We start from the raw sequence: 16015 nt of genomic DNA on the forward strand, positions 1-16015 counted from the left end.
CTGGTACTTGCCATCTGTAAGAGCTGTAATGGATCAGTTCAGAATTCAAAGCACAGCCTGGGAAAGAACAACACAAAATAATAACATATTCAACGCTTGTGTGCAGTGGAAACCAAATTCCATTTTAAGTTCAACAGCAAAACATGATTAACTCCAAAGCACTAAAAGGTCCCAGACTTCAAATTGCTCCCAAATGCCCAGTAGATTTATTTTAGAGGGTAGGGCTATGCATTTTATTTTCCTTCGGAAAGGAGGGGAAGGTTGCACAGTTTAATCAACACCACGGATCAATAAGCCACCTGTTAGGATGCTCGTACTATCTGATTGGTGCACTGCGATCAACTCGTCAATGCAATTTCAAAATATATTTTCCTGGAGTAAGGGAAAAAGCAAGCATCTGTCTGTCGGGTTCAGTAAACTTCCAAGGCTCTTAATATATTGTATGTGGAGCTCAATCTTATTTTCCTTCAAAAAATAATATAATGGTCTCAATTTAAAAGTACGATACGCAAGCCAGCATAAGAGTAGCATAAGCTAAACACCTAAAAAAAAGAAGGGAAAAATGGAAATGTAAAAAAGATCTGAGAGGGCTTTGAGACAACGGTGCTAGCATAATCTCTTCTGATTGGGTAACATGAGTAGAGGAACGATTCCACCACCAGAGCTAAGGTAACAAAACTGGCCAGCCTGGGCTTTCTCTCAACTCTGAGTTAACATGTAAACACCATTACACAATCCACTGCTCGTAATCACAACTTGGTACGTAATCATGTACAACTCTGGCAGCTGAAACATTTTACAGGATGTTTGTTTTATTTGCAACTTTATTCCACTCTTTTCAGGTGCTTCCATATATGGTTGGAAGGACAAACAAGCAGCTCACACACCTGCATGTTAACATGTGTTAACATGAGCATGTGCGATTCTGCATCGATTCAGAATATGGATCTTCAACAGTGAAAGAGGAGATTCCACAACCACATCTCCAAAGGAACCAGAAAAGCTTCATTAACCAGCAAAATAACACAAATGACAACAACCACAGATCTCGCCAAGCGGAGGAAGAGATGAAGGATAGGGGTGGCGGTTAGGAGAGGACAGATATCTTCCAAATCCTGTGTCCCCCCCCCCACTGACCTGGGAGCAGTTTGATTAATCACAGAGACTAAAGCGGGAAGACTTAGCTGCTCATTATCCCGGATCAGGACCAGGGCTCGGAATTAAGATATTGGGATCATCTACAGCTGTGGACCACCATGTCACCGCGGGTGGTGCCCATTGTCCAACCCCTCCCCAGGAAGTTTTAACACAGGGGCTCCAGAATGGTCGTTGATCATGCATATGTTTCAAGCTCTCCTAATTTCTGTTACAGTCAATATTAGCAAATAGGTAGTAACAACGGTTTGCAGTTCCAATGTCACAGACCACCTCAAACTACTTAAAGTGAGAGTGCCAGAATTTCTGTTCTGACAATGTTGATGATATCTCTGATTACTTGAGAAGAGGAGAGACATTTAAAACAGTCAATTAAAATGTAGACTTTGGGCAGATAATTGAGCCCTTCCTCTAGAAATGCATCAAGAACCATCCATATGTGAGCAACAAATTGCCACTCAAATATCATCCAAATATCATCAGTTGAGTTCAAGCTAAACCCTAGAGCTCTCTTGTGCGTGTCATCCCATTGTCAAAACACTAGGAGAAAATGCAAGACTAGCAAGGGAGTTTTTCAGCTCTACATCAAATGTTAAAAGAACTGACCACAGAGATGAGCATTCCTACGGAATACCAAGAACATGTTCATCGGACACATAGAGTACCCTGTAAAGGTCCTTCCTCCTCTCAGCTGTCTATTATTGTGGGTCAGTGAGAGTGAAATCACAAGGAGCACCCGCACAGTCCAGCAGTTATGACTACTCGTCTCTCACCATTCCTTCACCAAATTCCCATACTCTATGTCTTAACAGTGGGTAAGGTAAATGACTTGACCTCCCTCCTCCCCCCCTAACATGGCCTCCTTCCCCGGATAGCCCCAAAGAAATTCAATCAGTATTCAGGTCAAGCCACAACTCCACCTTAACTCCTGACCCCTGACCTCACCCGGCTCTCCTTAGACCATGACAGGGGTTTGTCTGTGCTGCCCCTGGGGGGGGGGGGGGGGGGGGGAAATCAGCGGTCTAACCCTGTCAAGGCCAACACAATCAAGGTGGTCTGACACCCACCTAACCCTGATGCTGAAACCATGGCGACAAGCTCAGCCAATGATTTTCCCATCAAACCCCCACCGAGAGTGTCTTGAGAAACAGTCCAGGGTATGCTCATGTTTCAGGGCTGGCACTAGAGGACAATTACTATAATTTTTTAAAATTAACTTCGCTCTAGTTTCACTCTATCTAGAACAACGTGACACAGCACAGTCTAAACATGAAGGCTGAACAACCCTGCTGCTGGTATAACTGGGGACCAAGGGGAGGGAATTAGCATAGCATAATTACACTGGGGAAAGATTCATGGAACAATAGTGTGGGACACCAGGGAGCAAGACATAGCCCACAATTTGCCATTGTGCGCCTTCCCCCTTTCTTACCCCATTGATATTGGAGAATAATGGCGGAATTCAGACTGTTAGTTTAACCAATGGTGCATTTAGTATAATAACCAGGCGGAGCACAGGGTTAATGTGATTAGCAACCCTGTGCTGACACCTCACCACCCTCCACCAGTGGGGTATTATCATGCTAACCTACAAGAGAAAAAAATATATTTGAAAGGAAAATATAGGAGGAGGCAGGGACCTCGGAAGCCAAGTGAACACAATGCCTGCGAATTTCAGCCTAGTCTGCCAAGGCGAGCGGATAGACAAATGGACATAGACATAATGCTAGCTGGTTAATTAAAATAACATAATTAAAAAGGTCTTGTGTGTGAATGGTCGTCTCAATGCAATCACTGACCTGAGTGTCCGATATATGTCCCTCAGAGTGCAGACAGTCTCTCTCCATTACCGACTCCATTAGACATCTAACCAGACATTTCTTAACACTTTTTTCCAAATCAGACAAGCGTCTTGAGATACTGTTTGTTGGAACCTTTTTTTTTGTGACCATCTAATGGTCACGGACACAGACTGTGATTATAATAGTAGGTAATGGAACCATGCCTAGAGTGTGAGTGGGAGGTAGGGGTCATTTCCGCTGTGTTGGCTATTTGGGTCCCTTCAAATTAGGTGACTAAAGATATACCCGGTTTACTGTACCCCTCTCCATCGCTCACTCCTCTCTCTGAGACGAGGCATTAAAGCAGTATCAGGCTCTGCAGTTGCAGTTGTTTACCTTGAGTTGTCTTTCATACCGTCAGTCACCAGTGATCACCCCTCAGGGAGAGACTGTCGAGGCAGAGAGATAATATGGGAAAGCAATAAAGGAGGATCAAATGAAGCCGCCTTGGAGGCACTGGGCAGGAGAAAGAGAACCTGTAGGAGTGCGTTTGTATGCGTCAACACAAATGTTTACTGTATCTGTGTAAAAGACGAAACACATGGTAAACATCGTAACAGCCGTTATAACACACAAATACCCACCACACACACACACACACACACACACACATCGTAACAGCCGTTATAACACACAAATACCCACCACACACACACATCGTAACAGCCGTTATCACACACACACACACACACACACACAGCTGCGTGGATGAGTCACCACATGGTTAACTAACACACCCGTGGAATGGGACAATTGAAGTGAGAAGGGGGGGGCGGGGGGGGCAATTGTACGCACCCTGGTAGAATTATATGACACTTACCCCCTGGACCTCTACCCCCACAGACCGGTTTAAAAATAACCCTGATTCAGGCGAAAGGGGCTGGAGTTCAGAGAAACCCAGGAAAATGACTGCGATAGGCGTCTGTTACTGAACTAATCTTGCACCTCGTCCAAACCAAACGACTGATAGCATTATCACCACCCAGAGATGTAGACTTATACTGTAAAAACCAGCACATACACATGCAGAAACACACACACAGATGTTAAACAAAGCGAGGACTAGCAGACACTTGAATGTGATCCATTGTCATCCCTTCCCTAAGTGCATATAGTACAGTACATGCTAAGTCTTGATAGACCATGGACAAGTTTCCAGTAACAAGGTCGAACAAGACAGCTATTTATGGATAGTTGGGAAATTCGATGCAGGGTTTTGAACAAGCTAATAAAAACCCAACTGGCAGTATGCATGTCATTTAACACCAATGTGTGACAGACTAATATATGTATTTTTCTATAGTTGCATGATACCATAAAAAAATTAAAAGAGGTTTAATCAAAACACTGTGTAAATGAATACCAGTCACCTTTTGAGTGCATGCAGGGCCTGAATCGGGTATGATGAGGCATTACTTCATGAAGCAGCGGCTTTAAGCGGGAAAAACAATCTTAAGTTTTTAATTTCCTGCTTCATTTCACGTGTCGGGCCCATAAAAATCCTAATTTCCAAAAACTGCAATAAGCTACTTTGAGACATGATCATGACTCAGAATAAGTTCTCCAGTAGCAAAACTCTAAATAGATTTTTTTCTCCCCATGAGGTTATTGCTTTGCGGTATAGGCTACAGAGCTATTTGAGTAATCCGTTTGGATAAGGGAATTGTACATATAAATGGCAGTTGTTTAAAATCTATTTTACCTTATGATCGCCGGTGACTAATGTAAAATCAGTCATATTTCTGCAAACTAAAAAGCATGTCAACATGACAGGTATTTCATACTCTTTTCCACAGTGAAGTATAAAATAGCTCTGCCGTTATTCAGAATTCTAATTGTAGGCCTAAGGCTTTATAATTTGTGGGTCTGAAATTTGGAGACCCAAGCAGAGGCTGTAGCCTGTGAAAACCAGTACACACTGACAGTAGCGGCGAACCTACCGAGTTGATGTATGCACTCTAGAATTATTTAATTATATGGCTGGACATTTTGTTATTTTTTGTAATTTTTTTTACAATTTCAATCATATTAAATATTAGCCACTATCAGTAGCCACCATCAGTAATACCCAGAGAAACAGGCCTACAGTGCCTTCAGAAAGTATTCACACCCCTTGACTTTTTCTACATTTTGTTGTGTTACAGCCTGAATTTAAAATGGATTAAATTGAGATTGTGTCACACAACACCCCAGAACGTCAACGTGGAATTATGTTTTCAGAAATGTATAAAAAATGTCAAAAGCCTCCCGGGTGGCGCAGTGGTTAAGGGCGCTGTACTGCAGCGCCAGCTGTGCCATCAGAGTCCCTGGGTTCGCGCCCAGGCTCTGTCGTAACCGGCCGCGACCGGGAGGTCCGTGGGGCGACGCACAATTGGCCTAGCGTCGTCCGGGTTAGGGAGGGATTGGTCGGTAGGGATCTCCTTGTCTCATCGCGCACCAGCGACTCCTGTGGCGGGCCGGGCGCAGTGCGCGCTAGCCAAGGTTGCCAGGTGCACGGTGTAGCCTCCGACACATTGGTGCGGCTGGCTTCCGGGTTGGATGCGCGCTGTGTTAAGAAGCAGGTTGGGTTGTGTATCGGAGGACACATGCCATTCAGCCTTCGTCTCTCCCGAGCCCGTACGGGAGTTGTAGCAATGAGACAAGATAGTAGCTACTACAACAATTGGATATCACGAAATTAGGGAGAAAAAGGGGTAAAATTAAAAAAAATATATAAATTAAATAAATAAATTTAAATAAAATAAAAATAAAAAAAATGTTAATGTCTTGAGTCAATAAGTATTCAACCCCTTTCTTATGGCAAGCCTAAATAAGTTGAGGAGAAAAAGAGTTTCTTAACAAGTCACATAAGTTGCATGGACAATAATAATAGTGTTTAACATGATTTTTGAATGACTACCTCATCTCTGTACCCCACACACATACAGATAATTGTAAGGTCCCTCAGTCGAGCAGTGAATTTCAAAAACAGATTCAACCACAAAGACCAGGGAGGTTTTCCAATGCTTCGCAAAGAAAGGGACCTATTGGTAGATGGGTAAAAATAAAAAAGCAGACACTGAATATCCCCTTTGATCATGTTTAAATAATTAATTACACTTTGGATGGTGTATCAATACACCCAGTCACTAAAAAGATACAGGCGTCCTTCCTAAATCAGTTTCCGGAGAGGAAGGAGACCGCTCAGGGATTTCACCATGAGGCCAATGCTGACATTAAAACAGTTAGTTTTCCCCTGTCACAGCCATTAAACTCTAAGGATGGATCAAAAACATAGTTACTCCACAATACTAACCTAAATGACAAAGTGAAAAGAAGGAAGCCTGTATAGAACAAACATTCCATAACATGTATCCTGTTTGCAATAAAGCACTAAAGTAGAACTGCAGAAAATGTCCTGAATACAATGCATTATGTTTGGGACAAATCCAACAAAACACGTCTGTGAATATATTTAAGCATGGTGGTGGCTGCATTGTGTTATGGGTATGCTTGTCATTGACAAGGACTAAGGAGTTTTTTCTAGGATTAAAAGAAACAGAATAGAGCCAAACAGAGGAAAACCTGGTTCAGTCTGCTTTCCAACAGACATAAAACACATTGACAAATATTCACTGGAGTTGCTTACCAAGGCGACATTGAATGCTCCTCTGTGGCCTAGTTACCGTTAACTTAAAAATGTCTTGAAAAATCTATGGCAAGTCGTGAAAATTGCTGTCTAGCAACGATCGTGAACAAATCCAGGTGTACAAAGCTCTTAGCGACTTACCCAGAAAGACTCACAGCTGTAATTGCTGCGAAGGGTGATTCTAACATGTATTGACTCAGAGGGTTCAAGATTGTGTTTTATTTTTGATACATATTATACAAATTTAACACATTTTGCATCGTTCCCTTACATTGTTAGTTTACCTTTCTTTTGTCTGTCAAGTCCGTGAGGTTGTTCCTGAGGGTCAATAGTGTTTTACATTCCATTCCATAATTTGGGACATGTAGCCTATTTGAATCATTCATGGAGCACAGACCATACAGAGTGTCCTGTGAGGATCAGATGGTTCAGATCAGCTTGGCAATGGTTGACAATAGAGGTCGACCGATTATGATTTTTCAACGCCGATACCGATTATTGGAGGACCAAAAAAAGCCGATACAGATTATTGAAGGACCAAAAAAAGCCGATACAGATTAAATCGGACAAATTTCTTTATTTATTTGTAATAATGACAATTACAACAATACTGAATGAACACTTATTTTAACGTAACATAATACATCCATAAAATCAATTTAGCCTCAAATAAATAATGAAACATGTTCAATTTGGTCAGAATGATGATATGATAAGAGGTAATGATTAATAAGATGACTGTTTATCCATGAAATATATATATTTTTTTATTTAACCTTTATTTAACTAGGCAAGTCAGTTAAGAACAAATTCTTATTTAAAATGATGGCCTACCCCGAACGACGCTGGGTCAATTGTGCGCAGCTCTATGGGACTCCCAATCACAGCCGGATGTGATACAGTCTGGATTTGAACCAGGGACTGTAGTAATGCATCTAACACAGATGCAGTGCTCTAGACCGCTGCGCCACTCGGGAGCCTTAGAGTTTAATTCGGGGGATGGTAACTCTTTAAACAACCTGTTCTGTGGTGCCCCAAATCCTAATGAGTTAATTGTTGCATGATTAATTTAAAAATTGAGTAACAATTAAACATAGTTAGTTGATTAAATAACAGTCATTCGATTAATGAAAGCAAAGTCACGACAATAGCAGTTTAAACCTGCGGCATGGTTCATGACGACGGGATCGTTGTCATCACAGTTCCGGAATTAGTGAGGATAATTAAGGTATATTGATAAGACTGCTGTTCAACCCCTATAGTACCCTTTTCTCACCTTCCAATATTTCATGAATTGAACATGGAAACATTCATGATGAATCAAACCGCTGTTGCCTACAATGCTTTCCACAGTTGTGTCAAGTTAGCTGGTAGTGGATCTCTACTCTGAATAGATCATTCCATCTCATCCCACAGATGCTCTATTGGATTGAGATCTGGTGACTGGGTGGCCATTGCAGTAAACTGAATTGACCGTCATGTTCTTGGAACCATTCCTGAACAAGCCTTGTGGCATGAGGCATTTCACGTGCTGAAAAAAAAATGAAGGGATGCACCTGATTGGCAACGACGTTCAGAAATCCTGTGGCTCACTTTTATCAAGAGGCCCAATACGTGCCATGAAAAAACACCTCACATCACACCACCAACCTGCAATGTTGACGCACTGCATTATGGATGCATGTACTCATGTGGTTCTCCATACCCTAGTCCTCCTGTCAGCGTGAAACAGCAGGAACCGGGATTCATCAGACCAGGCAATGTTTTTCTGATTCTCTAGTGTTTTCTCCATTTAGCACACTTTGTTTTTTGCTGAAAGAAATGGAACTCCGTAAGGTCATCGACCTCCATACCCCATTCGTGTCAAGGTACAATGAGTTGTGCATTCTTTTATTGGTCTTTGGGCACCAATGTTGTACTGGACTGTTAGTTGACTAGCTGTAGCCCATCTGTTGCTCTGCACATTTTGTGTCAGCCTCCTTTGTTGAAGTAGATTTAACAGATGACATCAATAAAGGATCATAGCTTTCAACTGGATTCACTGGTCAGTCTATGCCACGGAAAGAGCATGTACACATGTACAATGTTTTGTACACTCAGTGTATATTCTAGTGAGTCTGTCAAGAAAATTATAATTAAAAAGTTAAAAGTATTTAAAGGGATGATTTCAGATAAATGTACTGAAAACGCTATTGAATGAAAACACCACAAGAAAATCTGTTGGCCAGCAAGTGGGAGGGTTTCCAGAGATTGAATACATGTATTTTAGCGTCCGCAAGGGAATCACACCTGATAAGCCCGTTATGCACCTGCATAAGATATGTCTGAATACCAACTACTGAGAAGTGCCTAGTAAAGGCGTGCGTAAGAAAGGCGTACATTCCCTAAGTCTGAATCGGGCCCTAAATGCATAAGGATTACATGTATTATATGGCATGAAGGATGGATTTTAAGATGATCAAATAAAAAATGTTGTTGATGTTATTCTCCTACTTACCCTGCCTATTTCCAAATCTCTCTCCCTCTTTTACTAATGTCCTCCTCTCACACACTTTCCTACACACTAAGAAATTGTGGGTCGATTTCCAAGAACAACAAGCTCCAGCATGCACCCACATTTCAATTCGTGGGATGTGGTTAGGAGATTCAGTTCTGCACTTTAATTCTAGCCTAAAAATAAAAACATATATTTTGAAATCATGCAGGAACTAGATGGTTTTCAGCTACAGTGAAATCCATTGTATGATCACAAAAATAGACTATACAAAAACTGTATGAATGCGCCACCAGAAACAAAATCAACTTAATAAACCCATTATAAGGATTTTGGATACAGCTAAGCCAAAACACCAGTGAATCCAAAGTAAACATTCAGTGAAGTGAAGGGACGGATTGCTTCAGTTTCAACATGGGCAGCTAATCAATGAGGCAGGATGGCGGGAGGCTACCCTCATTATGAAGTGATTAAGAGATCATTTGGAACAAACACCACTGCACCTTTAGCCCCTCTAGGACTGCGCCAATCAATAATGTGTGTGCGGCCAGCAGCAATTCACAGGAGGGCTTGTTTCGTTAACCTGCATTCTATGAGAAGATGAGCAGTAGAGTTAAAAGATCGCTGCAAAATATACACTGCTCAAAAAAATAAAGGGAACACTTAAACAACACAATGTAACTCAAAGTCAATCACACTTCTGTGAAATCAAACTGTCCACTTAGGAAGCAACACTGATTGACAATACATTCCGCATGCTGTTGTGCAAATGGAATAGACAACAGGTGGAAATTATAGGCAATTAGCAAGACACCCCCAATAAAGGAGTGGTTCTGCAGGTGATAACCACAGACCACTTCTCAGTTCCTATGCTTCCTGGCTGATGTTTTGGTCACTTTTGAATGCTGCCGGTGCTTTCACTCTAGTGGTAGCATGAGACGGAGTCTACAAGTGGCTCAAGTAGTGCAGCTCATCCAGGATGGCACATCAATGCGAGCTGTGGCAAGAAGGTTTGCTGTGTCTGTCAGCGTAGTGTCCAGAGCATGGAGGAGCTACTAGGAGACAGGCCAGTACATCAGGAGACTTGGAGGAGGCCGTAGGAGGGCAACAACCCAGCAGCAGGACCGATACCTCCGCCTTTGTGCAAGGAGGAGCAGGAGGAGCACTGCCAGAGCCCTGCAAAATGACCTCCAGCAGGCCACAAATGTGCATGTGTCTGCTCAAACGGTCAGAAACAGACTCCATGATGGTGGTATGAGGGCCCGACGTCCACAGGTGGGGGTTGTGCTTACAGCCCAACACCGTGCAGGACGTTTGGCATTTGCCAGAGAACACCAAGATTGGCAAATTCACCACTGGCGCCCTGTGCTTTTCACAGATGAAAGCAGGTTCACACTGAGCACATGTGACAGACGTGACAGTCTGGAAACGCCGTGGAGAACGTTCTGCTGCCTGCAACATCCTCCAGCATGACCGGTTTGGCGATGGGTCAGTCATGGTGTGGGGTGGCATTTCTTTGGGGGGGCCGCACAGCCCTCCATGTGCTCGCCAGAGGTAGCCTGACTGCCATTAGATACCGAGATGAAATCCTCAGACCCCTTGTGAGACCATTTGCTGGTGCGGTTGGCCCTGGGTTCCTCCTAATGCAAGACAATGCTAGACTTCATGCGGCTGGAGTGTCAGCAGTTCCTGCAAGAGGAAGGCATTGATGCTATGGACTGGCCCGCCCGTTCCCCAGACCTGAATCCAATTAAGCACATCTGGGACATCATGTCTCGCTCCATCCACCAATGCCACGTAGCACCACAGACTGTCCAGGAGTTGGCAGATGCTTTAGTCCAGGTCTGGGAGGAGATCCCTCAGGAGACCATCCGCCACCTCATCAGGAGAATGCCCAGGTGTTGTAGGGAGGTCATACAGGCACGTGGAGGCCACACACACTACTGAGCCTCATGTTGACTTGTTTTAAGGACATTACATCAAGTTGGATCAGCCTGTAGTGTGGTTTTCCACTTTAATTTTGAGTGTGACTCCAAATCCAGACCTCCATGGGTTGATAAATTTGATTTACATTGATAATTTGTTGTCAGCACATTCAAATATGTAAAGAAAAAAGTATTTAATAAGACAATTTCATTCATTCAGATCTAGGATGTGTTATTTTAGTGTTCCCTTTATTTTTTTTAGCAGTGTATATTGCTTCCTGCATTAAGTAGCCAATGGGAAAATGTTTTGATTCAAGTTTACTGATACTATTATATACATACAGTACCAATAGGCATCTCAATGCCTGAATATTGCATATAGGCCCTTGTGTTTGTTATGGTTCACTGGGGGCTCTGGGGGATTGTGGGTGTCGCAGTTAAATGTGAGTATAAAAAAGGCAACCGTCTTAGTCATCGCTCAGTAATCCTCAGTGATGAGACTCAATGTGCAAATGAAGTAGCTACCTCCTCAGATGAAATATGCATGAAAGGGAAATAAGTTTAATCTCAACAGGATGTATTTCTTGCCCAAAACTCTTCTCCCTTACCAGCCCTGAGTGTACTGGGCAAAAACTTCCCATCACACTAATCAAACAGCCGTGTGTGTGTGGCCAATCTCTTTTGAGGAAGACAAAAAGATAATGGAATCTAAAAGGATTACTCAAATGCAGATTGAAGCACCTTCCCAAATCACCCAATTACAAACAAACATAGACAAGCCACTCAGACAGCAGGATTTACATACTAATATAACACAAATGAAGTTGGATGAAAACATGTTCACATACAAAGACTAAGGGTTGGGAAACCTTTACTGACCTGAATACATAAATATGATACTATCTGCTGACACAGGTTATACTGCCCTCTGTAATTGCTGGAACCCTTCCACTTCAGTTCATGGAGCTTAACCAGACAGTTACCCAGCATTCTGAGCAGCCTAAGACCATGTTTGACAAGGGGTTAACACTGCTGAAAAAGGCTTTATAAAACCACAAGAAGACAGCCAGTCTGGAAAGGAGGACTGAGGCCTGTCACTTGTCCAGAGTGTGGTCTGCAACCTTTTTTCTTTTTTTCCATCCTACCCTTTGGTTGAACTCCGCTCTTTTTCCTCCCAAATTCACGCACTCATCAGCTCTGGGATAATTACCTGTACTGTGCTAACCGCGGCTGTGTGACAGGAGGGCAGCCATCACTCGCCTGTTTTTAGAATCAGAGCTAATTACTGCCCTGTCAAGGACTCTATTTAAATTACTGCTACTGATGGGGCTAATAGGATAAAACAGTGTCAATATTGAACACAGTCAATTAAATCAGACATTTAGTTTGGGCACCAAGGTCCTGGTGTGCTGAAATGAACACAGATATACAGAAAAATACATTAAAAGAGGTGATATTCAAACCAATACTAGGAAATCCAATAAATCCTGAAAAATCTATGATGACCAAATACAGTGAAGCTTAGCATTGTAATGAGGACTCAGTAAAAAAAAGTTTCTGCATTGTGAAGAGCAAACAGCTAAAACACAGTAAAGTACATTTCCCCTACTGGTGCCTGACAATGATTGAAGACCCCCTTCAGCTGCCATGGCAAAGCCACGAGGCTTTCCTCAACCCACCCTTTTTAATGCAATATGTTCATGTGATTTTCCCCCAATGTCCATTGGAGGGGCCAAACCTGAAGGCCAAGGCCTGGTGGTCTCAGCAGATAGCTGGGACAGGCCTGTCCCATGTCAGCCTTGGGTTATGGATGATGGGGAGGCTCTGGGGCTGACAGGTAATAATTCACTCCCCAGGGTTCAGGAACCTGTCGCTGAACCGAGGCAGGCAGACAGGGAGGGTGGAAGACGGCACGGCCTCGCAAAACCCTCCTTTCCTTACTTTCCCCACTAAGCCAGATATGGGGTCCCCATTGGCTGCCCAGTTGCCATGGGTAACAAACTACCATCAATATGAAATATGAGGTGCCACAGTCCAGTGCTTCACTCCGGTGTAGGGCCAAACAAAGTCCCATATGCTGAGGGTGGGAGCCGAAGATTAACTGTTGCTCCTTCAAGCCAAACACAGTCACACTGCCCATTTTTTAAACTCCAGCAGCCCTCCAGTGCCGTAGGTAGTAATTCAGAGTCACCGCAGACAGATGGTTACTGTCAATACTCCACACTTACAATGCTTTTAAAGAAAGATACAATAAAAGTCATATTGATCTCAAAATGGAAGTTATCAACACAGAAGGGGCAGATTGCAGTAATTCAACCACTGCAATTGATATGTGCCAGGGCGTCTGGGCTCTATCAGGATCCTAATCGAAACCATTCAATATAATACTATGGATAGCATAATGGTACCACAGTCTTCTGCGGAAGACAGTTGACTCAAAAGACAGTTGCTTCTCTAAACAGTACAATAACTTGAGTCTGGGCCAGTTCTGAAGCAAGTTCTCCAACTGTTGGAACAGTTGGAGAGGCAGCAGAGTTGGATGAGGGAATATCTGCATCACAGGGGTGACCGTGGACTGGGAGGTATAGGCTGTACTGTACGTCCCACAGGACCATAGTCCTGGGCCCCTGGGACAGAGCCTATTTCTGCCCTCATTACCCCGCGGACCATTAAGGAGACACAGCCATCCACACATCACAGCCCAGCTCAGCCCTGCAGCAGACCTCCTGTCATTTAATACAAAAACTACAGCACCATCGGAAATAGGAAATAAAATTACACCGTGGTCTGAATGCACCATTAGCCATGCTAACCGAGCGCCAGCTCTTTCAGGGCTGAAATGAGAGCCGGACAACATGCAATTTGGGAGCCGACGGAGAGGGAGCGGGCTGCCGACACTCGCCTCTCTCAGCTCCAGTCATTTACAGCCATCACCCACCAGCATGCAAGACCTGAGTTACTTATTGAATGGGGTTGGGTAATAAGAAAGCGGAGATGTGTGTTTCTGGAGGTAGGAAATGAGAAAGAGAGAGAGAGCGAAAGAGAGTGAGCAAGGTAAAAAGAGTTCCGAGAGGGCATAATGGTTGGGTAGGAGTTACAAATAATATAAACATATTATTCAAAAATGATAAATCCAGAAAAAGCAACAAACCAGTAGGATATTCCAACTCTGTTGAAGGGAAGAAATAGCACCGCTTGTTGATTAGGCTATGACATCTAAAACACCTAATGTATAACAGTATTGTCATTTTCTCTGACTGAGCAGCCTAGCCCTGACGACAAGCACCAGTAAAAAACTATGATACCAATTGCAACTTTGGTTTCCTTTTTAACATGTAAAAGATGGGGGTGAATATTGTTATTAATAAAATATCTGCAGCAAGAAACATTTAAAAATGAGAAAAACAACCTTGTTTGTACTGTAAGATAACGATACCCTAGAGTCAGTGAGTTTTGCACCAAATTAACATGACTATTTACATTTCTTCTAAAACATTGGAATATAGACGCAGTTATCACACATCCACATCACCAAAACTATTATAGATGGGAAACATGTTAGTTGTGCATGCTGCCAGTGGCGGCATGCCCATAGGGGGCACAAAGGCAAGTGCCCCCTCAGATGTCGTGTTGTGAGATGTTTCAGATGTTAAATTAATTAGTCATCTTACATTTTTAAGCCCATGTTTTATCCGAATAATTTATAAAAAAAATCTGTCAGCAGCAGTTTGCAGAGGGGACACACTGACTGGACTAGGCAAAGAGTACCCACCAGCCCCCCACAATTCTCCCTAGTAAGTGGTCCCTTCTCAAGTGCACAGAGAAAAGAAAGGCAGGCCACTATACTCTAGCGCGTGGAGTATCGTCAGTGGAAGGAGGAGAGTGTAGAGTGAAACACAGCGTTTTATTTGATTTTAGCTGATGGTGTTGGACAGGAGGTATGTTTATAAATGAACGTGATCAAGCTATGTAACCTATTGATTTCTTCTTCATGAATAAATAAAACTAAAATGTTTTGTTGTTTGTCTGCTTCTACATCTGCATTGCTTGCTGCTTGGGGTTTTAGGCTGGGTTTCTGTATTGCACTTTGTGACATCTGCTGATGTAAAAAGGGCTATATAAATAAATTTGATTGATAGTACTAACCTTGCAACTGTATGATGTTGGCTTTAGTTAGCCAGCTAGATAGACTCCCAATCTCGCCATTCCAGGCTATCAATCAAGTTGGATTAGCTTGTCTAACCTACCTGCTGGCCAGGTTACTAGACTTGAGAAAAGCAGGCAATTACTAAATGTACTAAATAAGACTCACATTCCTTTCAATCCTTTAACCAGATTTGAACAAAACCCACCCCACCACACACACACACGTCCTTCATGCCATACTTTGGTCAAGATATTTGACTTGCAGATATAAGCCTACTAAAAGCTTCTCTCTGTTGGGCATAGCTGAGAGTGGTTCTAAAGAGCATAAAAATAGCCAATTTTTGTCTCAATCCAGGTCTGTAGACTACACACCCAGACCCGTACCTTCTCAATGTCCTCCCATCTGGAACTATTGGACATTATTATCGCTAATTCGACACAATATTGGCTATTATATTTCGGCTAGTGTTTACCAAAACGCATTAAAAACTGCATGAAAAAACTAATATCAAAAATGTAATTCGAATCACTGTTATTGATAGCCTCTAGCTGTATTTTCAGGCTATAAATATGTGCACAAACTCAAAAAACATAAAACAATTTAAGAATCAGCCTAAACATACAATCAAAGGCATCATCATTTGTTTCATTGCACTATGACAGATAACCAGCAGGTCACAGACTGCAGTTGTTGTGGAAAATTCAAAGTCATCCACAACTAAAATCAGCCAATGCGCATTTTAATTAAGCAGCTGTCAAAATGACAAGACATTGCTCTATAATATAAAGCTGGTGAACCAAGTAAGGTAAATCTAGGCCTACAACA

At 42.7% G+C, this 16015-nt stretch overlaps 1 protein-coding gene across 3 annotated transcripts in view; it reads right to left on the reverse strand.

Annotated features, from left to right (window-relative positions):
• LOC139364924 (semaphorin-6D-like) overlaps positions 1-16015 on the reverse strand; it is a 122466-nt gene that overhangs the window by 105480 nt on the left and 971 nt on the right. The gene's annotated exons all lie outside the window — the stretch shown is intronic.

Source organism: Oncorhynchus clarkii, chromosome 2 (genome assembly GCF_045791955.1).
Source record: "Oncorhynchus clarkii lewisi isolate Uvic-CL-2024 chromosome 2, UVic_Ocla_1.0, whole genome shotgun sequence".
NCBI classification, from domain to species: Eukaryota; Metazoa; Chordata; class Actinopteri; order Salmoniformes; family Salmonidae; genus Oncorhynchus; species Oncorhynchus clarkii.